Source organism: Lepisosteus platostomus, chromosome 7 (assembly GCF_059453375.1).
Source record: "Lepisosteus platostomus isolate fLepPlt1 chromosome 7, fLepPlt1.hap1, whole genome shotgun sequence".
NCBI lineage: Eukaryota > Metazoa > Chordata > Actinopteri > Semionotiformes > Lepisosteidae > Lepisosteus > Lepisosteus platostomus.
The window spans coordinates 56,724,742-56,750,087 of record NC_142617.1 but is presented as its reverse complement, the minus strand read 5'-3'; the positions used below and the strand labels follow the sequence as shown (position 1 = coordinate 56,750,087).

General features: G+C 39.3%; 1 long non-coding RNA gene across 1 annotated transcript in view; it reads right to left on the bottom strand.

Moving 5' to 3' along the window:
• Window positions 1–25,346, bottom strand: part of LOC148659291 (uncharacterized) — a 37,998-nt gene that overhangs the window by 11,321 nt on the left and 1,331 nt on the right. The gene's annotated exons all lie outside the window — the stretch shown is intronic.

Sequence of the window (25,346 nt, the reverse complement as noted above, 5' to 3'; positions counted from 1 at the left end):
TCATCATGCACTGGCTGCAAAGGAGCAAGTAAAGGCTAATTCCCCTCTGAAAAGTAGAAAGCAGAAACTTCCTTCAGGAAGAAAAGTGTCTGAAAAATACTTCTTCCAATGAGCAGTTTTAGAATCTCACCATTGGCGACTAATTCCACAAGAATTGCAGATTCTGTGCTCTTCATCTATTTCTTTTTTTTTTCATTTTTAAATGATCCAACTCATACTAAAAGAGAAGAAGAAGCTTACTCTCTGGAAGCTGTAAACAATTATTGAAATCACATATCCCTTTGGGGAAAGTTGTGATTTTTTAAAACAAATCCTGTTCTGCATGTTCAGACAGCTCACCTGCACGTTTCTATAGCACTTGTACATGTAAGTTTGTTATGACTTTAATAGACCTCAAGGCACTGGGAGTGAATGCACTGTTTTATTGTATTTTTAGCTATATTGGTCTAAATAACTTGTGTTTTATTGAATTTTGTTTGCCATCCTACTTCAGAGGTGCACACATTTAAAAAGAGAGACTTCTCTGTCTTGTAAACATAAATGTTCCTCAATATGTAACGTGTTATGGGAAAAATCACTAAGCAAAAAATTGTTCTAAAGCTGGAAGCCACAGATTGTGATTTACCCCACATTACAAAAGTTATGATGTTACTTTTTTAGGACACATTTTTAGGCAATTTTTCATCCAGTTTCATAGATCATTGACATAACAATAAACTATCAGAGGCCTTTGTAGGGCAACATTGAATAACGGATGATTTGTTTATCAATAATTTTATTAAGGAAATGACTAATTCATTAAAGCAATATTTCTGTTATTCTCTTCACTGAGCAAAAGCCAAAAAAGTTATCACGAGCAGCAGTGGAGATGCTTAAAATATCAATACCAAAAGGTTTCTCTCCCTCTGGGTGGACAGACTGTGCTGGGTGAATGAGTTTATTGGTGGGAGACAGATCAATCATGACCTCGGCCAACTTGTACAAATATCGAAAATTCAAAGCCAACATGAAGCAATTAGAACGCAGAAAGGCAGCACTGAAAAAAGCCCCTGCCTGCTTCCCCAGCTGGAGGATATTAAATGATACTGTTGTTGTTTTTTAAAATATGCTAAGTCTAATTTTTTTTAAAAAAGGAAAACATAACACTTGACAATTTTGCCCATATCACATGACCATACTTAAACTGGTGGAGAAGCCAATTTTGAGAGAAGGAGATAAGTGGGCCTTCTTCCTGGAGTGTGAACAGAAATTTACAGTACTGGTGTCTCTTCCCTTTGGTTTTGTGCAGTTTCAGCATGAAGTCACTGAATCTAGAGCTAGAGGAACACATTTAAAGGTATGAAAACTGCAGTTTCACACCAGCGACAGAGACAGAATGGCTTTTGGCAGCATTATCTAACAGAACAAGCTAGACTGCTCTAATCTGCCTCCCGACTGCTGTTCGCGATCACATTGCCGTACGAGATCTGGGGTGCCGTTATTAAGGACATTGGGTTTAATTGTTCCTTCTGGTGTGCAGGGTTGATTATTATTTACCAGGCATCTGGGCTGGGATCAGTGAGTTCCTGGACTTGAGTCAAGGCAATTGAATTGAGATCCACAGCTCTCTCTCTCTCTCTCTCTCTCTCTCTCTCTCTCTCTCTCTCTCTCCCTCGCGTGCTTCACCCTGGCCAAGCGACAGTGAACAAACTGTGGCGTTTCTCACTACCCCTGCTTTGCATAATTAGAACAAATCAGAATATCACATCCCCTCCAAAGGTGTTGTTGCTTGCGCTTGGCTCAAGCTAGGAAATCAAAAGCTTTTCTGTGGGTCCTTTCACTTGTTTCCTTCTTATAACAAAACCAGATTGGGAGTTTATCTAGTGTGCTGGTGGATTGGGTTTTCTTAACAAGATGTGGTCCATTCAGTTTGGATCCAAAGGTTCACCTCACCACAGTCTCATACCATCAGCTATAGGGTGCTAAAAGTCACCAATATGACTATACTGTATATAGATTTTATTAAACATACACATTGCTCATCGGCTTTTGACAAAAGCTGTGTAATGTGGTATTTCTATTTTTTTTTCATATGACAAAATTTAACTTGACTATTCAGCTTCAGTTTCATTTCCTGCCACCAACTGTTCCACTGTCACTCCAATATCCTGCTCCTTACCCAGAGCATATCTAAATACGACACTGAATTTCCAGCGAGCTCTCTGATTCATGGAAACACGAAGTAGGCAAAATGCAAATGATGAGAAAATAAATAAACCAACACAAATTACTTCTCTGAACATATTCAAAACATAACAGCAAAAACTAGACTCTAAAGCTCTATTATAATATTGGTCTGAGTTTATGAACATAAGCAGGATGTGCAGTAATTTGGGTTATGATGGATAACTATATAAATAATATAATATGACTATGATTTTTCCCCTCTGTTAATTGTGGTTGAAAGTGACCAGTGCACTGATCCAGTGCTTAGGAAATCTATAAGGCACAAAGTGACAGAATATTGCTGAGAATGAACAGTTGTAGTGGTAGGTCCAATGTTCATTAAAGAGAATTGTAGATTGTGGGAAAATGGAGAAAGATCGTTGTGGGACAAAATGAGCCGCCATTTCTAAAGGTAGCGTGTGTGAAGATGTGCCTTTGGGGCTGCTGACATACCAGAAAGTCATGCCCCGGCGTCTCGACATCGCACAGCTTTTCCTCTGTGTGCTGCAGAGACCGGCTCTGAAGGGTTAATTCCTGGAGCTGGAGCTAAAACAACTGGATCACTGCAGCAGCATTAATACTCAATAAACAGTGACCTATTTTACAGGACTGGGGGGGGGATCCCGACCTGCTGCCCTAACGCCAGCGCCGAAACTGATCTAATGGTCCTAAATGCTCTGTTTAATCTGAAAGCACGCTCATGATATTAATGTCTCATTATGTGAATGCAGTGCTTGCTGATGGGATTAATGCATGCTCTCTCTTTCTCATTTGACCTCCACAAAGAAACGCTTTACTTAAACCATCTGGCTGCAACAACCAGCCCTAGAACTTCACTTGACCTTTAAATTGTAAAGACAGGGACTGCCAACATCCTTTCTCCTTTTTTTTTTCAACTTGTGGAAATATGTGGAAATAATGAATGTGTCTTAGTTCAGAAATGCAACATATACTGTACAATAATATAATCCCCTTTTCAGCTCTAATAATTATATGAATAATAAAGTTAACCATTTCTTCTTTATATTAAGAAAATGATTGTTGCTGTAATTATTTATTTTTATGTACTCTCTTATGTACCTAATAGGTCTCTTTCCCCCTGGACACTTTGCAGTATTATAGATATTTAACTATTTTAAGTATCACTTGACCACATCTTAAGTAACACCATTTTAACTGTTACACAGGAACAAAAAGTGTTCAAACCATGGACTTTCTTTTATAACATAAAGCTCTTCTGACTGGTAAAGATACAGCTCCATACTTAGAAGACGATACCAAGACAGTAGAGAGGTGCAGACAGAATATTGTGGTTATCAGTCTACATGAGTTCTGAAGCACCTCATTAGACCAGTTATTTGCATAATTTGTTCTGTATGTCTCTAGTCATTGTTTATTTAAAAGTACTGCAAAACCGTAGCTGCCAAAGATTACTGTATATAAGTTGTAAATGCAGCTCACTCAGAGTAAGTGCAAGTGAACCTAAATAGTATAATATTGAACTTGTTGCTCACCCTACAGATTAACTACCAAAATATCTCCATCTGTGGCTGAAACTTTTTTCTAATCATACTGTACGCTCATTTAAGTAGTTGCTGAGTGCTCCAGGCTGCTTTATTTTCCTTTGCTTTACCACCAGGGGGCAGACATTCCTCCAAACCACTTACAGTCAAACCACAGAATTACTTTTGTGGTGATTTTGGAGTCTGCAACACCACTCAAATTTAATTTGGGGCTTTTTATAACAGCTCACCGTGTCTTCACTTCCAAGGAACCGAAATCCCTCACACTTTTAACACTTTGTTAATGTTAAGTCTTGGTTTAGTTTGTTTCAATAACTTTAGAGCTCGGGGGTGTAGCAGAAGAAGACCCTGTCACCGATAGTGTAAACGAGCTTGGGAACAAACAAGAGACCAGAATAAGATGAGTGAAGGTTGCAAGATGGGGAGTAGGAAGATAATAAGACAGACAGATACTGAAGTACTAAGCCATGTAGGGAATTATGTCTGAGCATGAGGATTTTGAAGTTGACACAAAACCTGATAAGAAGCCAGTGCAAGGACTCCAGGACAGGTGTAATGTGATTACTTGCATGACACCTGGTCAGGATTGTGGCTGCCAAAATGTGGACATTTTAAAGTTTGTTGAGTATGAATTTTGGTACCCCAGCAAGAAGGATATTGCATTTTGTACTGCTACAGCTCCTTCAAAGCAGATTGGTAAATGAGCTGCTGTTTGTTTCTCAATAAGTCAGTTAATGGGTTTTTTTTAAGTAATCGGCTTGTAACTTAGCATTTTTAATGACTAATTGGACAAATTAAAACCACACTGATCCAGCAGATGTTATTCAGGACAGCCACCTACAGTAGGTTATATAGGTCACACAGAAACATTTATTTGCAGAGTCTTGGAACAAATATAAATTGTTTTTTAACAATTTGATAAGTACATTTTTGAGTCAGCTCTGCAGAACTGCAGGGTGTTTAGGGTTACATTCAAACTGACCCGTTAAATTTCTTATAAGACACAGTATCTGCCACAGTGCCAGTCTTTTCGCTTTTATAGATCTAAAAGTGATTGATTCAACTCCCAGGAATATGTCTTTCCATTACTAGGGTGGTTTCTATCTGGCACTGTGTATTTAAGTTTCACTGGAGTATAATAGGAAGGTTGATTGAATTTTAATATATTTGTAATGTACAATACAGTGTTAACAGCATATTTGAAATACAGGTTAAGTATTTTTTCTTTCAAAATAAAGTGCCATTTTCATTTAGATTTTCCAGGCAGAAAAGCTACTGTTTGTGTCATAAGCAGTACCTGTAATAAAAAAAAAGATCACTGAAACAATTGTTCAGTCTCTGAAGACAGTGCTGGGATTTCAAAACTGTACAGTCAAATACACTTTAGTAGGATTTGGCATTTGCGGATTTCTAAATCTGCCATTTGTTTCAGCAGACCCTCAGACAAGACGCAGCACCAGGCAAGCTAGCAGGTGAGATCCCTGCTCGAGAAGGCTGCAGGCCCCCTGTCTCGGGGAGGTGACTTTGACTAGCAGATGTAGCAGGATCCTTTGCCTCAGCCTACTACAGCACACTCCTGCTGGAAGTGCCAGCAGCCTCGTCAAGCCATCAGGGTAATTTGGAATATGAAATGTGCTAAATTATTCAAAGGGCTGAATAAGCATAAACAGAGCGCTACTACGGGACAGAGATGCATACCTAACAATGTCGACATGACATTTAATACATCATATTACCCGTTACAGTTAGCACAAAAAATGGAAAGAAGCGATAGGCATGAGGCAGGAAATATATGCACACATGCATGCTGGGGGCTTGTTAGTGCAATGGGAGGCTCTTTGATGTGTCCTGGATTCAACTGGTTATTAAGCGAAAATGATCCGGGAGAAAAACAGAGGAAATGTCTTGTTTTTGCAGATCCGCTAATTAGTTAGAGACTCAAAGCAGGTGTTCAGATTTCTGTTTTTAGGTAGCTGTTATAAGGCTGCAAAGTGAGGCAACACAAGCCATTTATTTGCAAGCTAACCATTTCTGTTGGCTCAATAATGAAAACAAGAACAGCAATCAAGAGAGACCTTGCCAAGGGAAATCTTTTTTTGTAATCTGTTAGTTCAGAAGATTCAAATATTGAATATGAACTTTACTTCTACCAATTCAAAAATGTTTTAAGTTTGGGAGATGGCTTTTATATCAATATCTTTGGAAGAGACTCTGTATACAGTGTATACTGTATCTGCTGAAAGCTATGGAACGCTTTTTTTTTGCTATGAGGAATAACAAAGAATTCTGTTCTTTGGGTTCTTCAGAAATGCTCAAGTTTCAGGTCTGATGTCATATTAAACCTTAAAAAAGCTAAGCAATACTAAGTAGTGATTTTAAACTAAATTTCACAGCGTAACCCATGATTTACATAACTGATGTTATTCTAAATTTTATTTCTCGGATAATAGTGGTTCAAAATCCCCTCTGCCAGACTGACTACTTAGACTCAATTGCAATTCCAAAGTTACGTAAAGCTTGATAGAAATCCAAAGTACAGAGGCTAAATCTGTTCTTTGGAACAAAACGTCAGTTTCCCTGTGATTACAGGCACCGTGGAGAATTAGAGAGAAACGACCTTGATGACTTGCAGAGTAAGGGGTGTGTTATGAATGGAGATTCAGAGGGAAATTAAATGGAATAGTTCTCTCGATTTTACCTCAGAACAGTGCAGAGGGCTGGCAACAGCATACTGGAATCTCAGCCATTTGCCAAGACGTCTTGTTGTATATGTATACTGTATTAATTTTTGGTGTATATTTAATGTGGGATTATGGCAGTTTTTTACCCCATCACACATGCACATATTACTTTGGAATCAACAAATACATAAGAAACATCTGCAAGACTTTTCCAGAGAAGCATTCCAGTTTCTTCCTCTCCCTCTCGCCCCCTGTCTCTCTTTCTGAGCTCTAATCTAAAAAATCTCTCTTAAGCTGATTTCGTTTGGACATGTTTAATTACTGTAAGCATGCCTGCTCTAAAATGTTTCTAAACTACAGGCAATTAAATTATTTACTCCACAAGAGTACATACAGTAAATTGCTTCAGTGGAGTTCTGATGGCCCTTTTTAATAAGCATCGTCTTGATTTCTGTGTGTTTATGAAATCAACATTTAATGGTGATGCATTACAATCTTAGAATTAATTAGGAAAACAGTCCTATCTGAATGGATCCAATCAGGTGTAGGACCATTAGTGAACATTCATTAATGCTTTTATTCTGTACAAAACATATGCTTACTGAAAACTACATTAAAAGACGTTTTCTTAAGTTAATTAAAATGTGTTTTTATTTATTTATTGGGTGAGAGGTGCACACTTTATACATTGTACAAACAGATCTGTAAATCAGCGATAACTCAGAAGATTTGGAGAATAAGATAGGCGTGTTTTACAGTTGTGATGCAAACTTCAAAAGACAAATGCATTTAAACCTTGTACCTTTAAGATCAAAGAGTAATCCCCTTGCAGCGGGTGTAATAAATTATTTGCAGGGGAAAAGGGATGATGCATCTTTTAACATGTGCAGTCATTTTCAGAGTGCAAAGCCTACAAATGTCATGTCCTTTTAACATCAGAAGTAATTGGCCAGGCTGCAGAACAAGATGCAAGAGTAGCGAGGCAGTTTGCCTGTGTAACAGATTCAATGGCACACGAAGATGAGCTAATAGACTCCAGTACATTGAGTAGCAAACTTACTTCGCTGATTTTCTAGGGCTTTACATGGGATTTCAGCTACAGATGTTTCCTTTTTCTTCAATTACATATGCCTTTTTTGCAGTTTCACAGCACCTTGTCCATATCACATTATACCTGCCTAGTACCAGAATTTGACTTAGCATGTCTTGCTATTAGCCTTGTTTTTTAGGTATACAGTGACTACATGTCTGCAAATGTTCATGGAAAAGCATCTACTTTCTAGTTTAGAATCCAGCTCACAGTGTTACTTTGTACATAGTTTGTTTCATAAAACCTTGAGCTTGTCTGTGATCTTGAGTTCGCATGAGTCTTCTGTAAGATGAGGCGGAAGGGAAGTATGTAGTATTTTCCAACCAGCAGCTACAGTATTTAAATCATATACTTGTCTCACATATCCACATGCCTGGCTGCAGTTATAATTGAGCCATTCTGGAAATCAGATAACACAAGCCCTCTTCTCTTAAATGAAGGACCTGGCAGTCTAGGCATGATCTCTTTGGACCATCTCCATCACCCGACAGGGGCCTTGTGTTTCCAGGGAGACACGGGCCATCAATAAATATAAGGAATGTAAAAGACAGGTCAAAATGTGAACCTTCTGAAAATGAGGAATATGCAAGTGAAGTGAAATGCAGCTTACAAAGTCAGGAATGTGTAGCTCTCTGTGCGTATTATATAGATTTTATGTCTTCTTCTTCTCTGATTTTCAACTCCTCTATTATGCTATCCCCATCCATTCTGAACAAATGGCATGCACAATACAACACTGGGTCCTTTTACAATGTTTTAAAGGTTTTCTACATGTGAGCATTTAAGGTGTAGAAAAGAAAACAAGCATGGATCTTCAGTTTTATTCTCTTCATGCTGTGAGATTTTATCATTCGGAAAAAGTTGGTGTTTACCAAACTCGACACCAGTGAAATCTTTATTCGCCTGGTGCTCAAGCTGTGCATCTGGTCTGGGATGCTTGTCTGTGTTTCTGAAGGCCACGGATCTCCTAGTGCCAGTGGCACCAAACCGACGGATTGTCAGTGAGTCAGTGGCCCTGCTGAAACTCTACTAGCGACGACACAAACATCTGCGGTATGAATATGCAAATGAAATGAACTACGACTCTCTGCAGCTGTGGAACACAATCATGAGAAAATCTCCTGTAAACCCAGAGCACATAGCAAATACGCCATGGGAGGGTTGCACTGGGAGGCTTTAACTACGTCATAAGAAAGATGGAAAAAAAAACAAGTTCAGCCAGAGCTGAGCAACTACAGAGAGAACTCTGGGATCTAAACACTGAAAAATGAGGACAGTAGACATTTAGAACGAAATAGAGCAAATGTCTCAGATTTTGTTATAAATGCCAACCTTCCCCCTCAGTGCAGTCACCAAGAAGATGATTTGTCAGGATTCACACATTGTGTTTCTCAAGTCAAAACCTTGGACTGCAGCATATCTTCAAATAGAAAATAAAACAGATTACAGATTACATCAGGCGTACAGTACTCCAAATTTATTTTAGCACAGGCTTCAGAAGTTAATATTGCCTGACCTTCCTGTAATCTGTAATTCCTACCGCAGCCCTGCGGCAATCCCACAGTATCATACAGACACATAATTGTGATATGAAATTAATATTTAGGCCTTGTAGGTTAGATTTCTAAACTCATCAGTTAACTAAAAAAGATCACAAAGGAGGGGATCCGGGCACAGCAGTACTCTAAACCCTATGCAATTCTTCAGGATCCCATGAAACGTTCTAAAAAACTAACCTGAAACAGGCTGAACTCTCTGATCAGCTCTTCTGGCTCAATCCAGCCAGGCAGAGCGATCAGGCCCACTATCCAGGAGTGGAGAGGAGTGCCCTCCTGCCAGGCTATGGGCAGCCTGCAGGAAAGAGGTCATAGAAAGAGGAGCAGGTGTTGTGCTCCAAGTCTCACTCCCTATCCTACTTCAAAACCTCTCCCAGCACACCCTTTGGACAACATCTGTCAGCTTTAATCAGGGTAGAATTTAACTTTCTTTACACTTCAGATTTTTTGTGCCAAACAAAGTGGAGTTTTTGCTTTAACACCAAAGTATAGTGTATATCCTGCAGGTTATTTGTTCCATTTGAAATGGAAGACAAAATATAGAGATGGCTTCTTCACATTTTTACTTATTGGTCAATTAGTGGAAAGATGCTAGCCCAAGGGTGGTGTGGTGGTTCTGTGGCTAAGGATCTGTGCCTGTGGCTGGTAGGTTGCTGGTTCAAATCCTGTGGCTGGCAGAGGAATCCTACTCAGTTGGGCCCCTGAGCAAGGCCCTTCACCCCAACCGCTACAGGGGCGCTGTACAATGACTGACCCTGTGCTCTGACCCCAAGCTTCTCTCTTCCTTTCTGTGGAGAGTAAACTGGGGTATGTGAAAAGACAAATTCCTAATACAGGAAATTATATATGGCCAGTAAAGTGATCTTATCTTTATCTTATAAAAGACGTGGGAAAGCTGTGAGAATGTTAGTGGTAATGTCTCAGATCTGTTGGAGGAAAATGTTGCCTGCTGATTGGACAGCCTGCACAGTGGTGAAATTCCTAGTTCAGGATAAGATTATTGTATTCACCATTCTGAGTACTCTGACTGGAGGCATGGATGGGTGATACCACAGCTTTTTGTGTATTATTTCAACAAGTTTCATAAAGGGCCAAGATGTAGTGATTAAACACTAGTTGTGTTTGTGTGCTGGTGTACCGCAAAACTCTCTGTTTCAGTAACCTTCCTCTATATGTCTGTGTGACAGGCTAGGGTGTGTTCTATGGTTACTTTTTTATTGATGAGATCTTGAAGGACTATGTCTGAATATCTCTGGTGTCCTGTAAAATGAGACATTAGTTTTGTGAATAAGAAGAAAGGCTTATTAATGCATATTGTTTTTCCAGCAAAATCCCTCCTTAACCCCCACGTCACCAAGGGAACAAAGGTTAAAACCTTAAATGTTAAAGAATGTTTTTCACAGTTTCTCACAGGAATAAAACAAAATGTAGGATACTTGTAAAGATCATGAATGGATTGTTTATTTCTAAAAACAGGATGTATAACCCATTTCCTGTGTACAATGGGTCTTGTCTTCATTTGGCAATAGAGAGGTCTTCATTCTGCATGTTGTACATCAACAGAAACATCTGTTTGTGTCAGAAATGCTTCAAAAGCGCAGTGGTATTTTAATGATGAGTCTTGGGAACATCATCGACAGGAAACAGTTTGAATGTGTAGAAATGAATGGATCGAAAATTCAAACAGGACCACATTGCTCCAGTGTACAATTTGCCACTCTCCTACTCTAAACAAGATATCCAACTTGATCATTTTAAAAGTTGCTTTACAGAAAAAAAGATCACATAATTTCTATTTGAAGCTTACACTATTTCTCGCTTGATACCTGCAAACATTAAGATTACTTTTACAAAAACAGTAATAAATTTTGCCCTGGGACAGCTTTGATGATCACGCTGTTAATCTAAATTATAACTGACAGTACACAATACATTAGGAACCCCATGCCAAAGCCGAGCAAGTCTATGAGAACGTTCTGCCTTAAATGTCCAGTGGAAGACATAACTGAGTTCATGGAACAAGTAATGCAATTCCAGTCCTTTCTTATGCTTTTGGGGGTTATATTCCAGAACCAATGATCAAAGTTCTTAAGTAACGTACAGTCGTAATAGCCATTCAGCTCTATAATCATGCTACCATCCAAAATCAAGGATCTGGGCTACAATAAAAATCTTTCTCCCCTCTTGTTAAGGCTTCTGTCAATATTCCTGGTACTCTGCAGGAAAACAGGAAGTCACAGCTCACACAATGAATGTGGCACGAGGGACTGAAGGGAGTAGCTGCTGACTGCAAATATGTTTCCATACCGCTGTCACGATCGTCACCCCTCCTCTAGAGGGCGCTCCGACCCTTTTGTACTTTAGTGTCATTATCATGTTCACCTGCCCCCTTGTACCGTCTAATATTTAAATCTGGTGCTCCAGAAGCTCAGGGTTTGGCATTGGAAGATGAACGTCTGGAGGCCCGCCTAGCATCAAGTCCCCCTACGTCCGCGGCTTGAAGGCTTAGGCTTCTGATTGACGTCCTGATCAGCTGACTCCGGGGCTCGCAGCGCCTGGTCTCGTCATTCTGTTTTTAACTCCCTGTTCAGATTTTACTCGTCTCGTTGTGGATGGATCACCCGGCTTTGGATTTTGGACTGTACTCGAATTTCTCCCTTGGACAGTTTTGGACTTGTTTGCCTGTGCTCCCCCCTTGCACCTGGATCACTGTCGGCACCGCCCCCTGTTCGCCATCCCTTCCATTCCTCACCGCGTTTTCACTGTAGCCCTTCTCCAGTCAATTCCAGATTATACCGTCTGCACAGGGTCCTTAATATGCACTCCCATTACAACTGCTATCTGTAGCGAATTCATTACTCGGAGTTTGTGATTTTTAATAAAAAAGTCATGTGTTTATACTTCATTTTATATTAAATAGCGAGATTTACCCTTCAAACACATACGTAAAAACTGAAAGTCACAGATATCTTTGGCCACTACAAAGAATAACAGGTCTTATGGAATGTTTCTTGGACTTTTTTGTGCATATATGCAATAAATGTGAATGCGATTCATGCTGCATACCGCATATCGCAAATATATAGATGTACTACACACACTGCAGTACTGCTTAGATTTTCATCCTTTATCTTACTACATGCTAGCAGCCTGAGTTTCAACAGGCCTTAGGCAGTCTGGTATTTGTTTTGTCATGACAGCCACACCTTTTGTGGCCCTAATAAAGTCAATTGCGACACAGCTGTGTTTTACAGACAAACTATATGTGACAGCTCTGTTAATTAATAACTGCTTAGTCGACATTATATTCTAATTTTTCCTGAGAACTGCGAGAGATTGCTTTAGGATGCTTTGGCTCAATTCCTAAAGCTGTCTACAGCTGTGGTCTTTCTCTGTGCCCGCCTCTTAGCAAAGATAATGTCCCAAGGGGCTCTGCAGAACCCAACCAGATGAAGAGAAACTCAGAGAAACTAACAGAGCTTCCTGGAGGGCATGCCCAGCAGAGGATGAAGAAGAGAGAGACTTCGATGGCACTTTAGGAATGGCTGGAACAATATTGTGTTCTTTCTGAAAAAGAGTCTCCAGTCCTGCTCCTGGAGGGACGGTGTGTCTGCAGGTTTTCTTGCAGGTGTCTTGCAGATTTAAATTGGTCCAATTAAGCCAATAATGAGCTGTTTTTCTGGCCATTAGAATTGCTGATGGATGAAATTACACACACTGGCCCTCCAAGATCAGGACTGGATACCCCAGTTCTAAAAGATCAGTACTTCATATATTTTTCTGTACAGTCAAAGTAGCGTAGTAGGAGTATCATCAAAAAGACTTACATTGCATTACATTGCAGCATATCAAGCAAAACATATATCTTTTCATCTGTGTTATTATTGGTGTTTTGGCGCTGAGTAACAAACAGCTCCTCACAAAGCTAAAAAATGTTGTTCCTTCATGTGTTCAAATGTACAGGATATCGCTGACTGACATTTCATATGCTAAATAACAGAGACGCATTTGTAAGTGAAACACACATTGAAATCAGAGCTTGGTCTTTCCCCTGCCTATGCAGCCGGTCCATAATCTTAGATACTATGTGGAGAGTGGCTTGTTTGCCTGATGAGGTTAATGGGAAGGAATATGTGTATGTTTGACAGAGCAGCAACCCAATATTTTATGAAGGATTAATAAAAAGTAACAGAAAAAATCTAAATCCCTTTGTTCGACACTCCCTTGGAAAAATGGATAAACCTATGAGTTTCTATAGAAATCGCACAATAGATACATTCTATCGGAAAATGAGAAATTTCTCCAGAACCTAAAAGGTCATCCAGACATGATTTTCATGAGGAATGTCTCTCAGCAACTAGTTGTGAATGTCTAATTCTAATAGGTCTCGTAACTTATGCATTTAATTTAAAAAAAAAATTGGGATGTTTGTTTGGTCGGGACGCTTCTGTTCAGAAAATAATTAAATTACCACATAACCACAAACAGATCAATATTTATGTGGGATGTAATGGTACAAAAAAATCAAATACCACAGCCCCCTCACATTTCCAAAGCATTGGTGACACGCAAAATTCAACTTTAAAATGGAAAGTACAGAATCGGAATGCAGTTCTGAATAGCAGAACACATTCTTTGCTGTGGCACATAGGGAATTCTTCGCATTCCTTTTTATTCCTATACACATTTCCTATTCCTTGTACTTTCATTTAAAATAATGTACCTTCTGTTCTGACCGGCAACAATCAAATTAGTGGTCTGTTTTATAAAATCTAGGCTACATTCAGTCTTGGCGTAAAAAGTTTTGTTGTGTTTTGAAATCAAGGCTGTCTTTGTGAAGACCTGCCTGCGAAAGATTGGTATTAAAGAGACATGTCTCCATACATAAAGTCACAGTCCAGCCATTCCTGCTGTATGGTATTATCCCAACTGACCAACCCAAAATATTGTTCAGCACAATTGACATAATTCCTCACCTCAACTGTCACGTAAACTGACACCCAGGGATACTTTATAGCATTTTCCTTGGTCAACAGTGAAAATCTGAAAGAAATTCTCACATTCTCATTTCAAATTTTCTCATCACACTTAGTATACAGGGTAAAATGTAGCTCTTACTGTAATATATGCTATGTACTGGATTGTAAAAACACAGTGGTAAAAACATCTATTTTGGGAAATAAGATTTACTTAGCACATATTTAAACACTTAGGTTATAAAATGTTTTTTTTGCTTGGATTTATTCCATTTTTATATTTTATATTTTAGTGTTTCTGGTAACAAAGGGAAAAAACAAACACACTTGGCCTAACTCTTCTGTCAGCCGAGCAGCTGAGTTTGTAATTTTAGATTTTCTTCTGTTCCGTCATCTCTTTAGGTACTCACAGAAGATCGTATGTTACAAGATAGTGCTGTAACAGTAATTATTGCCAATTTAAACCTGACATTTAAACTGAGCTATTGACTCAAATGAAGTGATTGGCTACAGCACTTCAATGAATCAGATCCGTTAGCTTGATTTGTCTGTACAGCTATAATGCTTCAAAGAAAAAAAAAACACTCTCAGACTTTCAGCCTAGAAATAAAAAAAAAAATATATATAATAAAAAATAGCAACACTGAGGTCAGACTACCTACAGTAACTCAAACAGACACTTACCAACGTAGGGCAAACTAGCTTCATCTGAAAATACAATAACAATATTACTGAAACAATGATTTAACCTTACATAACTTGTTTATTCTTGAGAGAATCCAGCATCATACATTATTAATCTTTCATTATTTTGTCAACAATCATGAAACATTTCTCTAAAGAATTACTGTATACCCTGAATTTAAACATCTGCCACTAGGAATTAAACAAAGCTAGCAATAGAAGCTCTCCTCAATGATTATTGGGGTGTCTTATACCTTTATAATTGTCTTTGGAAGACAATATTTCTTAAATAAAGAAAATAAAATTAATTAATTCCATTTTGGGGTGTAAATATTACTAATGCATTCTTTTTCCATTATAAAATCCACTGTAAATGTGAATAAACAGATTCATGCTCTTAGATAAATTATTATGTGAATCATTTGCAAGTACAGCCCTGCAGATTGGCTTAGGAAAACAAAACTGACTTCTTGCATTGATTTTCTCTGAAAACTGTTTTCCGAGAAACCAAAAGTGAATTTGTTCTACTTCAGTGGCAAACTGCTGTCAGGCTTCCCATCACTAGCAACTAGGTTACAGGACTGTACATGACCCAGACATCAGTCTAACCCTGAGGGTCAGAGGCCAGTCAGGCATGATTCACCAACTGTGTTCCTCCGATTTTCCCTCAGCTGAGTGGATGCCACAGTCTTTTCAGCACAGCCAGCCTCCCGGCAGACTCCAGCTCAGTCTCAGGCCTCTGTGCCCCAGAAAGTGTGCAGAAAGAATTTGCTAGGAATCTAGAGTTTGCTAGGATGCCTTCCACCTTACAAAAAAAGGGAAACACTCAACAGTTTGACAAATTGAAAAACTGTTGTTTTTTTTTCTGCCGCACAGCGTGTGTCGGTGAGTCTGCGTGTTTGCTAGGTTTGGTATAAGGATTGAGAGTGAAGCACTGAGACAACCTCATGTGTCTGTATTGGTTATCAATAAAAGCCCTCCAGAAACACCCCAGAAAGAAAAGGGATATCAAAGTGCATGTTTTGTTACAGCAGGAGAAAATACATAATTGTGTGTGTACTGTAGATGAAATTAAAAATATGCTGAGAACTGTTCATCGTGTTTTGAAAGCTAGATTCTACTGTGGTTTCCCATTTGTTTCATTATGGAAGTACGGCAGCTACAGTAAAGACTGAAGCCACTATTTTCTAAAATAGGAACAACAAATAGACCCATTAGCAGACTTTTCTTATCTTCTAAACTAATCTATTAAAAAAACAGTTTTAATTTTTATCTTTTTTAACACCAATTACATAGCTTCCCCTACTGACCCTCTGCTGTGCTCACTTCAGACACCCTCCAGCTTGGAGGAGCACATCGTTAATTACTGGGCTCTCTGTTCAATTAACTCCGCTTTAGAAATCACTTGGGGAGAAGGCCGATAACAGTTATCACTCATTTTGAAATTTCAGAGAAAATTGCTTCAAATTTCAACACCTGAGTAGGTCCTGTCCAAGCACTGGGGATGATGCGAGCTTGTTTTCACAGCTGCTGTGATAAACCTCAATGCACGTTTTGGTTACACTTCAGATATGTGCACAGTAAACACACATAAGTGCCCCAAAACGTCACAGCTTTCCAAATTCTACAGTTTCCTAAATTAATAAGATGGGAGGTCATGCCCATCATTCCTTAGTTCATCTTGACCTGCCAAAGGTCTGGGATGCATTTACAGGTGATATGAGTGAGTCCTGTGGCATACAGCAGAGCACAGAGATCTCCAGAATCAACTACCATTGCAGCAATGTGGCAGGGAGATACTGATACAAGGAGTCATTAAGCCGGGTAAAACTATGAGCTTTTTGCCTGATTATCTATGACAAAAGCTGATTTCTGAATTAAGATTTGGAGTCGGAGCTTTAGTCTCTGACAGCAAGAGGGTTCATTTTCCTACATGCATGCGCACGCTCTCTAAACAAGGACTTCACTCTTTAATCCTGTCTCGCTGTCTGTTCCTCTCTCCCATGGCTCCAAGAGTGGCACTCTTTGCCTAGCTGATAGCGCCCTCTACTGTTCACATCTTGCCTCAGTTTCCTTTCAGCAAGAGATAAAAAAGAAATAGAAATTCCTCTAAGCAACATATTAGAGGGATTGAGGCAACTCTTTGGGCTCTTCTGAGAGCTCCACGTTTCATGTGAGAGTGTGACACCAAAGCAGGATGAAATGTGAGGCTGTTGTTATTCTCTTAGCTTACCGGAATTGATTCTTGTGATCAAGATAATGGCCACGCTGCCCACATACAGTCCAGGGTAATTACGGAACTTGATAACAATTGCCTTATCCACAGAAAACAGTGCATGCGTGAAAGCATATCGAAAACATGCAACTTCAGCCATGAGTGTAGATCATGTTTTATTTCTGTGTCAAAAATATTTTCCTAGAACACTGTCAGACAAACTGAAAACAAATGTGTTTAAGTAAATTGTGGCGTGTATATCTTCATTAATCATAACATTTAAATGCCTGAATGAGAGTGTGAGTGTGCTAATAGCAGCTATGGAGTTGGCTATCTGTTTCTGTTATCAGAAACATTTGAAGCACCGGTAGTTGAGCAATTTGAAAAAAACAATTTATTGGTATTGGAATGATCAGTTATTCCCAAAGTGTTTTTTAAATGTTTAATGCCTTCTAAAACATCTCACGGGTTGTTTCTTTGCTTTGACTCTCACCTCACCCATTAACGTATTCAATACCCACAGATTTACAGTATATTGTAAAAGTAGCTTTTCTTGAAGTGATTTAAGGCTCCTAACAGTTACAAACTTCAGGCTTCCTGGATCATTATTTACAGGACTTTAATATGATAATTATGTTTCACATTGACTTCTACTTCAAACAATGGTAGGATTGTACATAGCTTGACCTAGATGAATACAACAAGACAATTGAGCTCTCACTCGTGCTGTAACAGGCTCGTCTTTTACACAAAAAATCTCTCTCATTTTTCAATATGTTACCACAAGGACAGAAAGGGATCTTTCTATTATCTACAAAGCAAAAGGATCAGCTTCTAACAGAAGGCCTATGCTTCTCAGATGGCTCAGGACGAAAGTTTTTTTTATTTTGTGACTTCATAGAATTTTTATGATATTTTTTTAATGGCCGGAGAGCAACAAGAGTTCCTCTGTGTGGCATTTCGAGGTTTCCATGGATACTGTCAGGAGACGCAGTTAAAAAGCAATTATGCTGGAACAGAAGGAGGAATGCACCCTTTTGTCAGGATTTTGTAACAGCTGTAATAACACTAAAGCAGCAGAACTAATGTAAAATAACGGAATATTGCTGGCAAGTCAGAAGGCAGACAGAGCATTTTTTATGTTCACAAACAAGGGTCTTTCAGTGATCTAAAATGTGTTAAATTTAACAAGGCTCTGCATGAAATGTATTAAATTATGCCAAAAGACTGCCTGGAAAAGGCTTTTTTTAAATACGTTACAACTTCATCATATAAATATACTGGACCCATAATTATTACTATGCAGGCATTTCAATGATATTTGGAAGTCTGAGATACTGCTAGAGATACCAGACACCCATAAGACCCTGCTTTTACAAGACTAAGGCTTAGATGTGATGCCATACAGCAGCTTTAAAATGAATATCTCCTTTACTGACAAAACATATGTGACAGCAGAGGGACACGAGCAAAGCCACCTTCGTCTTTTGCTTGCTGCGTCTGATCTTAACCCTGGTGCCGAATGTTCAAGGCACGCGAAGCCCTCCAAGGTATGGTGTTACCCAGCCAATTTCTCGTCTTAAAGGAAACGGCGTAACATGTTGCAGCCTTAAATAAAAACCAGAGCGTAGCCCCTGCACACACGTGAAAAAAAATAGCTGTACTCCCGAGGGAGTGACAGATCCTTTAAGTGGGAAATAAGATGTTACTTGCGCATTGAGCTCTGCAGTGGTAAAGCTCTCTCCCTCCGCTTTTAAAAGACTCTACCTGCTTGACATGAACTGGAGGCCGGGTGACAGTCGTATTAAAACGCCATTAAAGTGTGAAATAGGAACACAGTGCGAAAATAGATTTAACCTCCAGCATACATCGATCTACCACCCGTGTTCAGGCTTATTTCTTAGACAACCACTCTGTAATAGGTTTTTTCTTTACTTGTTTTGCCATTCCTGGTCCCACTTTCCCGCACTTCACTGCAGATGGTGTTATTTGTAAGAGCCGCTGACAGACAGGGGTAGGCTGGGTTGCGGGTTTACCTCTGGAGCACATTGCTGCCAGATGCTTTAATCACTGATCAGCTTTTCCCAGCATGAGGAATTATTGCTTTCTGCACTGGCCCTGTGTGTGCAAGGGTGTCAAAAGCGGTGCAGTAGATTTATGGACGTCCCTTTGTGTTGCTTTCACCTTCTGTCCCGGCGTTTCCACCAGCAGTGCCACTGAGTGTCACAGCTGGGCACCGGGGCTCCTGCAGTCCATTTAGGAGTGGAGTGTGTGGAAGACACATGACAGCACTATTTTGGACAGCCTGGATATGAACTGCAGTCAGATAAAAGGCCGAGGACTGCTCTCCAGACTCAAACATGAGATGTGAAGAGGCCCACTGGGAAAGTCTTGGCTGTGATAGCTCCACTAAGGGCATGAATACATGCTATATAGGCTGCTTATGAAAAATACTTTGTTATTTACAGTACTGTATGTTGACATTTCATGCTTATTGTATCTCCTAGACAATGTGGGGAAACAATTTAAAAGGCCAAAATAACGCTAGGAAGTGAAGACCAAGGGTGTGTCCTCATGGCACCCACACTCTGAGGTGGCACTCTCAGGTCTTGAGAAGAGGCAAAAGTTTTTTGGTTTTGCCATTTAATCATCGCCAGTTTACCACAGTCTGACATTCGGGCGTGAGCTCTCTCAGCCTCTATGTTGCCCACAGTGACCAGTGCAGAGAAACCATCAGGCAAGAAGACTCACAGTCTTCAGCTGCAAGTGTCAAAAGGCAGAAATCACAGTAAATATACTGTTAAATGTAGTTCAGGTGGGGAGCTGTGTCAGCATGCTTAGTCTGCAAAGAAACAAGTAATAGGTTTATTCCATGCTGAAAAGAGAAGAGAGAAAACACAATGTTTCAGCTGTAAAGCCTTCTTCAGGTGAAGCCTTCTTCAGGTTGCTCACACCTGAAGAAGGCTTCACAGTCGAAACGTGTTTTCTCTCTTATCTTTTCAGCATGGAATAAACCTATTACTTGGTCACTTCAAGCACATGTTTCATGATGGAAGACACTCTGGTGTTATTTTGGACTCATGCTGATTGAAGGCAGACAATTGATCGCAATAGGTTGTTAGCTGGATATTCAGAAAAGCGTGTGGTTGTGCTGAAAACGAGTGCTACGGCCTGCAAAGTGCCCATGCGGCTGTTTCTAATGTGGCACAGTGGTAAAGCGTTTGGCTGATGGGATCTGGAGTTCAGAGGTTTATGAGTCTTAATAGATGATTGTTTCATTGTAAGAAATCGCTGTTATCAGGAAAGTGGAATTATGGTATAAAACACAGCCAGAATGATCATAAAATATCATCAAGTATGAACCTGCTAGGCAAACAAGCAAAAGACATTGTAGAGCTAGATTCTCCCAACAAATAACACGACATACTCAATATATAATACCGTGACCATATTATTTGAACAACAATGCTGGCTCGCAGTCCCGCTTAATGGGTGTCAGTTTACTAACACTAATTTTAAATGATTCAGGAAATTCTCATTTTAATGCCAAGAGTGAACTCCAAAAATACTATTAAGATATTTTAAAGACCTAAACAGATGTAATTTAATGAAACTGAAAATTTGAATGAGATGTTTGCACCTGTGTATTCTCCAGCGAAACTTCACTAGCTTCTCAAATATCGCTCAGCTGTGATGCTCTGAATGATCTCCCTTTTGAGTAGTATTGTGTTAGTGTTTGAAATGATCAACTTTATGCAAAAATATTTAAAAACAAGACTTTAAAGAGTGCATTTAAAAACAATAGCTTAAATGCCAGCTGAACGTCCTCAGGTGAGTGAGATTAGTAGATGGCTAATTCAGTACAGGTGCACTTTATACAGAGTGGATATATGTTTCTTAATTCATAGTGGAGTTTTAATCACTAGCAATTTGTGCCACTGCTTTTGTGGGTAAAACTTAAAATGATAAGATTTAGGATCAAACCTTTGAAAGGTAATAATAATAAAAGACTCCAGCTGGGATACATAATGTTTGAGCTGGGATAATGACTTTAAAAAAGGGTCGCCGTTAGACAAAGAATTTCTCTTTGTTTAACTAAGCACTGGGGGAAATGTTGATGGTTTTGATTTAGATTGTCAAGTCCTGCCAATCTGAGAAGGGGGAGGGTCAGAAATAACAGCGACAAGGGGCAATAAACACCTTTTACAGACGATAAAGCAGGCAAGTGCTATGAGCAACACCTGTATGGTGATTCCTCAGGAGGCTGACTGCTCGTATGTCAACTTCATCAATAGGCTGTTGAGTTTTTGTATGGGCTCCAAGAGGCTTGACAGGAATGTTTCCCTTTATCTCAATTTTTCAGCCTAAAACATGATTCTGCAGCCTCCTCTGCCTTTCTGGTGAATGCCAACACAATTCAGACATTCAATCGAATATCTTGTACTAATATAAAACCTTCAGGCATTTTTCGTGTTTGGAAAAAGGTTATCATCTTCTAGGCTTCTTCTACAGCAAGACGTTCTGTTTAGGTCTGTATCAGTCCGATGAAACAGATAGCGTGACAAAGAGTTAAGAAAAACAGTTCTACCTTCAACCAGCTTATGATCAATTATGAGCATAATTGTTTTGAACATTGCATCTTTATAGCGAAGACAGGATGGGGGTCGCACCAATTGTGAAAAAAAAAACTTGATGGATGAAATTTTGTATGCTGTTTTAAAAAATTCAGAGAATAATTAATAAGGGGTTTCACTGCAATCCTTAGTATACGTTTTTAATTACCCCCTTTAAAAACATTAGACAAAATCTCAAAGTTTAACTCCTGGAGTGAAATTGCACATTGTCTGTTTAACTGTTAGGACAAAAAAAGGAAATGATTCTAGCAATGAATGTTTCAATAGCGCAAGAGGAGGTGCAGACCCTAATGGCGGTTTTGAATTGGTTTTATATAGAACATTTTAATTTGCCATAAAGAAGATCAAGTGACAGAAAGAATTAACTTGAAAGCCGATATCAAACCATTTAAACATTTTTTTTTCTAGTTAGAAAGTTGAAGTAGGGGGGAAATAAGAATTCTTTCCTAATTAATTCCAGTGCCCCATATAACCCTCAGACGATTCGTAATCCAGAAGGGAACATCTTTATTGATCTTGGGAACGCTTGAGCAGACTCCCGATGCTTATCTCAGCATAAATAGCATCTCTCGTGATGAGCCGCGATTTAATTAGATGACAATCACTGTTAACAATGCACAGCCAACATCAGAAAATATGCACACTGGCGCTGGCAGTGATAAATTCAAGCGCCCGGCAGGGACTTTCTTCATACTCGGCTTAACTGTTTATCTACAGAGTGGTGCTTCGCAGTTAAAGGAGGTTTTATTGAACAACTGCATTTATGTGCTTTACAGTGTTTTTTCCACCTTCGTTAAGGATATTCCATATTCTTCTCTTCCTGGGCATACACGTGGTATGGAGACAGTACATTCCTCAAAAACAAGCCAAGAATAAGACACTAGGTATGAGTCTGTGGCCTTGTATTGCTGTGCTCTGTATAATCCCTGCTTCTGTGCAATATCTTCACACAATAGCTTACATTCATCCCCCTTCTAGTAACAGCGAGTTCAAAGTACTTTCAGACTTTTAATTAGCACCCCAGTCAAAGACATGCAATCTACATTCTGATGATAGTGATGCCTGATTGTGCAAAGATAAGCTCTTTGGTCTTGTACTGAATCAAAGAAAGACATGAGTCTGCACAGAAATCTGTGCCTCTGGTTATATTCACAGGTTGTTTCAGGTTTTTGTACGGTAATTTTTCTATTTCCTACACAATTTTCCACTAGGGGGCGATTGAGAGAGTATTAACGGGTCTCCTAAAAAGAGTCATAAAAGTAAATGAATTATTGAGTTGTAGCCCATAGTTATAAATTGACTTTGGGCCACACTCAGAGTGACACTCCGTAGCTTTTGTCATTTGCAGGTTAAACATTGTTTGTGCAAAAGACATCTCCATCCCTTTTCTGCTTACCAGGGCCTGTAATTGAAAGGCTGTAACAAACTGTCACAATCCAATCAGAACTGTTTCTCAAGGCTGTTTCTCAAAGTTATACTTTGTATGTGTAACGAATACGCCCCTGCGCATCACAGGGATCTCAGCCACCCGGGCTAGTTCTCCTTTAGCTCAGCTGGCAAGTTCCGTGTTGCGTGACGCCAGAGACCTGGGTTCGGGCCCAGGCAGTAAGGGACAAATTGGCAGGGCAGAAGCAGCAAGGGTGGAAACCCCAAGAACAGTTACACATGGTATAAGAAAGTATGCTCAGAATCCATATGCACAGGTAATATGTGCACAGGCTGCCTGGCAGGAGTTATTTAAAAGGCGTCCGTTTGTTATAGTATTGTCTTCTGTAACACAATCCGTATCACCCAGCCATTTCACACCACTCTCTGTGCCTCTTGAGAAAGGTTGTGTATTCTAAATATACATCTAAATACACATTTGTACAGGTCTCTTCTCGGCTCATCGTTTTGCATGAAGCAATTTTACGTTGTGTTTCACCTTGTCACCTTCCCATATGCTCTCTTCCATTGTAGATCAATGGCTGTACATGTAGGTTGGGGCAAAACGTCTGCGAAAGGCAAGCTTGCTTTTGGAGGAAAAGGCTGTCTAGGCACAAGTAACATGTGGACTGGGGGCAAGCTCACTGGTGAAGAAATGTCCTGACAGGACCCTTTTAGTGCCATTGCTGAGAGCTCATTATTAAAACGATTACCATACTGTGAGTGAATCATCCAGGTTACCACACACAGAACACTGCTGGTTAATTAAGTAATTGTGCCCTAATTAAGCTTTTTAAAACTGAATATGTAATTATTTCGAGAGCGAAACTAGAATGCGTGGAGGCGACGTGACGTTTATTAACAAAAAAAACAAAAGAGGGAAAATTTCAGAATTTTAGAATTTGCGTTAACCTGCCTCTTTAGTGTTAATTTCGTAACACTCAAGCCCATGCGGTATATCTAATGACCTTCCCAAGGCAGCATGAATAAAACGTTCAATGTGTATTATTCAGGGTGGGAGAACAGAACAAAAAATAAGCCCTAAATAACCGGCAGTTTCCTGTGACTCAACAGTCATGCGTGAGGGATATTCGACTGCATTACCGTGTACAGCCTGAACGTCTTTAATAAAGGCTGTCAAGTATAAAAATTTAGGAAGGCCTAAAACATTTTTGGGAGTTGGGTTATAGGCGTAAAGCAGGTGGAGGCCAGGGGCTAATGGCAATGAAGGATTTGTCAGTCAGAGCAACATTTAATAATCCTTGGCTCTCCATTTTCTGCTGTTTGTTTATATTAACCTTCGGGTGAACCCACTTTAGAGGCTGCCTTTCTGCCAGAAAGTTCAGTGAACATTCAGCAGTAAAGAGGGGAGCGTGTCATCTCGTATCTATCAACCCACAGGGGAGTTTACAGCATCCCACAGCCTGCTCGCTGCAGCTCACACTAGGTGAGCTCCAAACCTTCACATTTTCAACGCTTATGGCTTCTGTAACTGAGTTTATTGGTTCTGGTGACCTGGTTTTGACCCCCTTTCGCCTATGACAAAGAATCTAATCTTCCTGTGCACCGCAGTATACATTTGTAATGCCCACTTCCTTTTAAAAATCTCAAGGCTTTTTATAAGGTTTCGGTACACTAAAAAAATTGAGGGGTGTGTTTTTTTTTTAAGAATGTTTCTATGTTTTTTTTTCAACAAATAGAGACAAATTGCACGGATTTCAAAATCAGCCTGGAATGTAGCACTTTCTTCAAGCCAAGGAAAGCATTTCTAATGGGCAAGATATGATAATTAGGTCCAATTGTATTTTAAACCACTTCAAAGATTTAATGGTACAATCAGCTGGTTGGTCATTACATCGCTTTATAAGGAAATAAATAAATGGAGTAGTTTCCTCTTCTTGATAAAAATATAGTTCTATTCAACTCATTTTAACCAAAAAAGGAGTATGTATATATTTCAAAAGCTCTTTTTTTCTACACAGTGCTGGTATTGTGTCTTTCATAAGTGGTCATTGGTTTAGTCATACTGCCTTTTTACCAATATTACTCAACTCTTTTTAAAACACAATTCACAATAATCATCAACAGCACCGACTTCATCATCATTTGTCATTTAATTTGAAATGACCGACTTTAAAACGTATTTTTAAAATTGTTTTACCAGCTGCATAGAACAATTTAAAGTCTTGCTTTACATGATTGGAATATTTTGGTTTCCGTTAGGATTTATTCCCTTCGTCATTAAGATTAACTCCAGTGGCAATTGTACTGATTGGTCATAAGGTGGCAGCAGAGAGCAACGCAGATTTAATCTGTGGCGTCTCCTCACAATCTCTGTATCATAATAAATATATTTG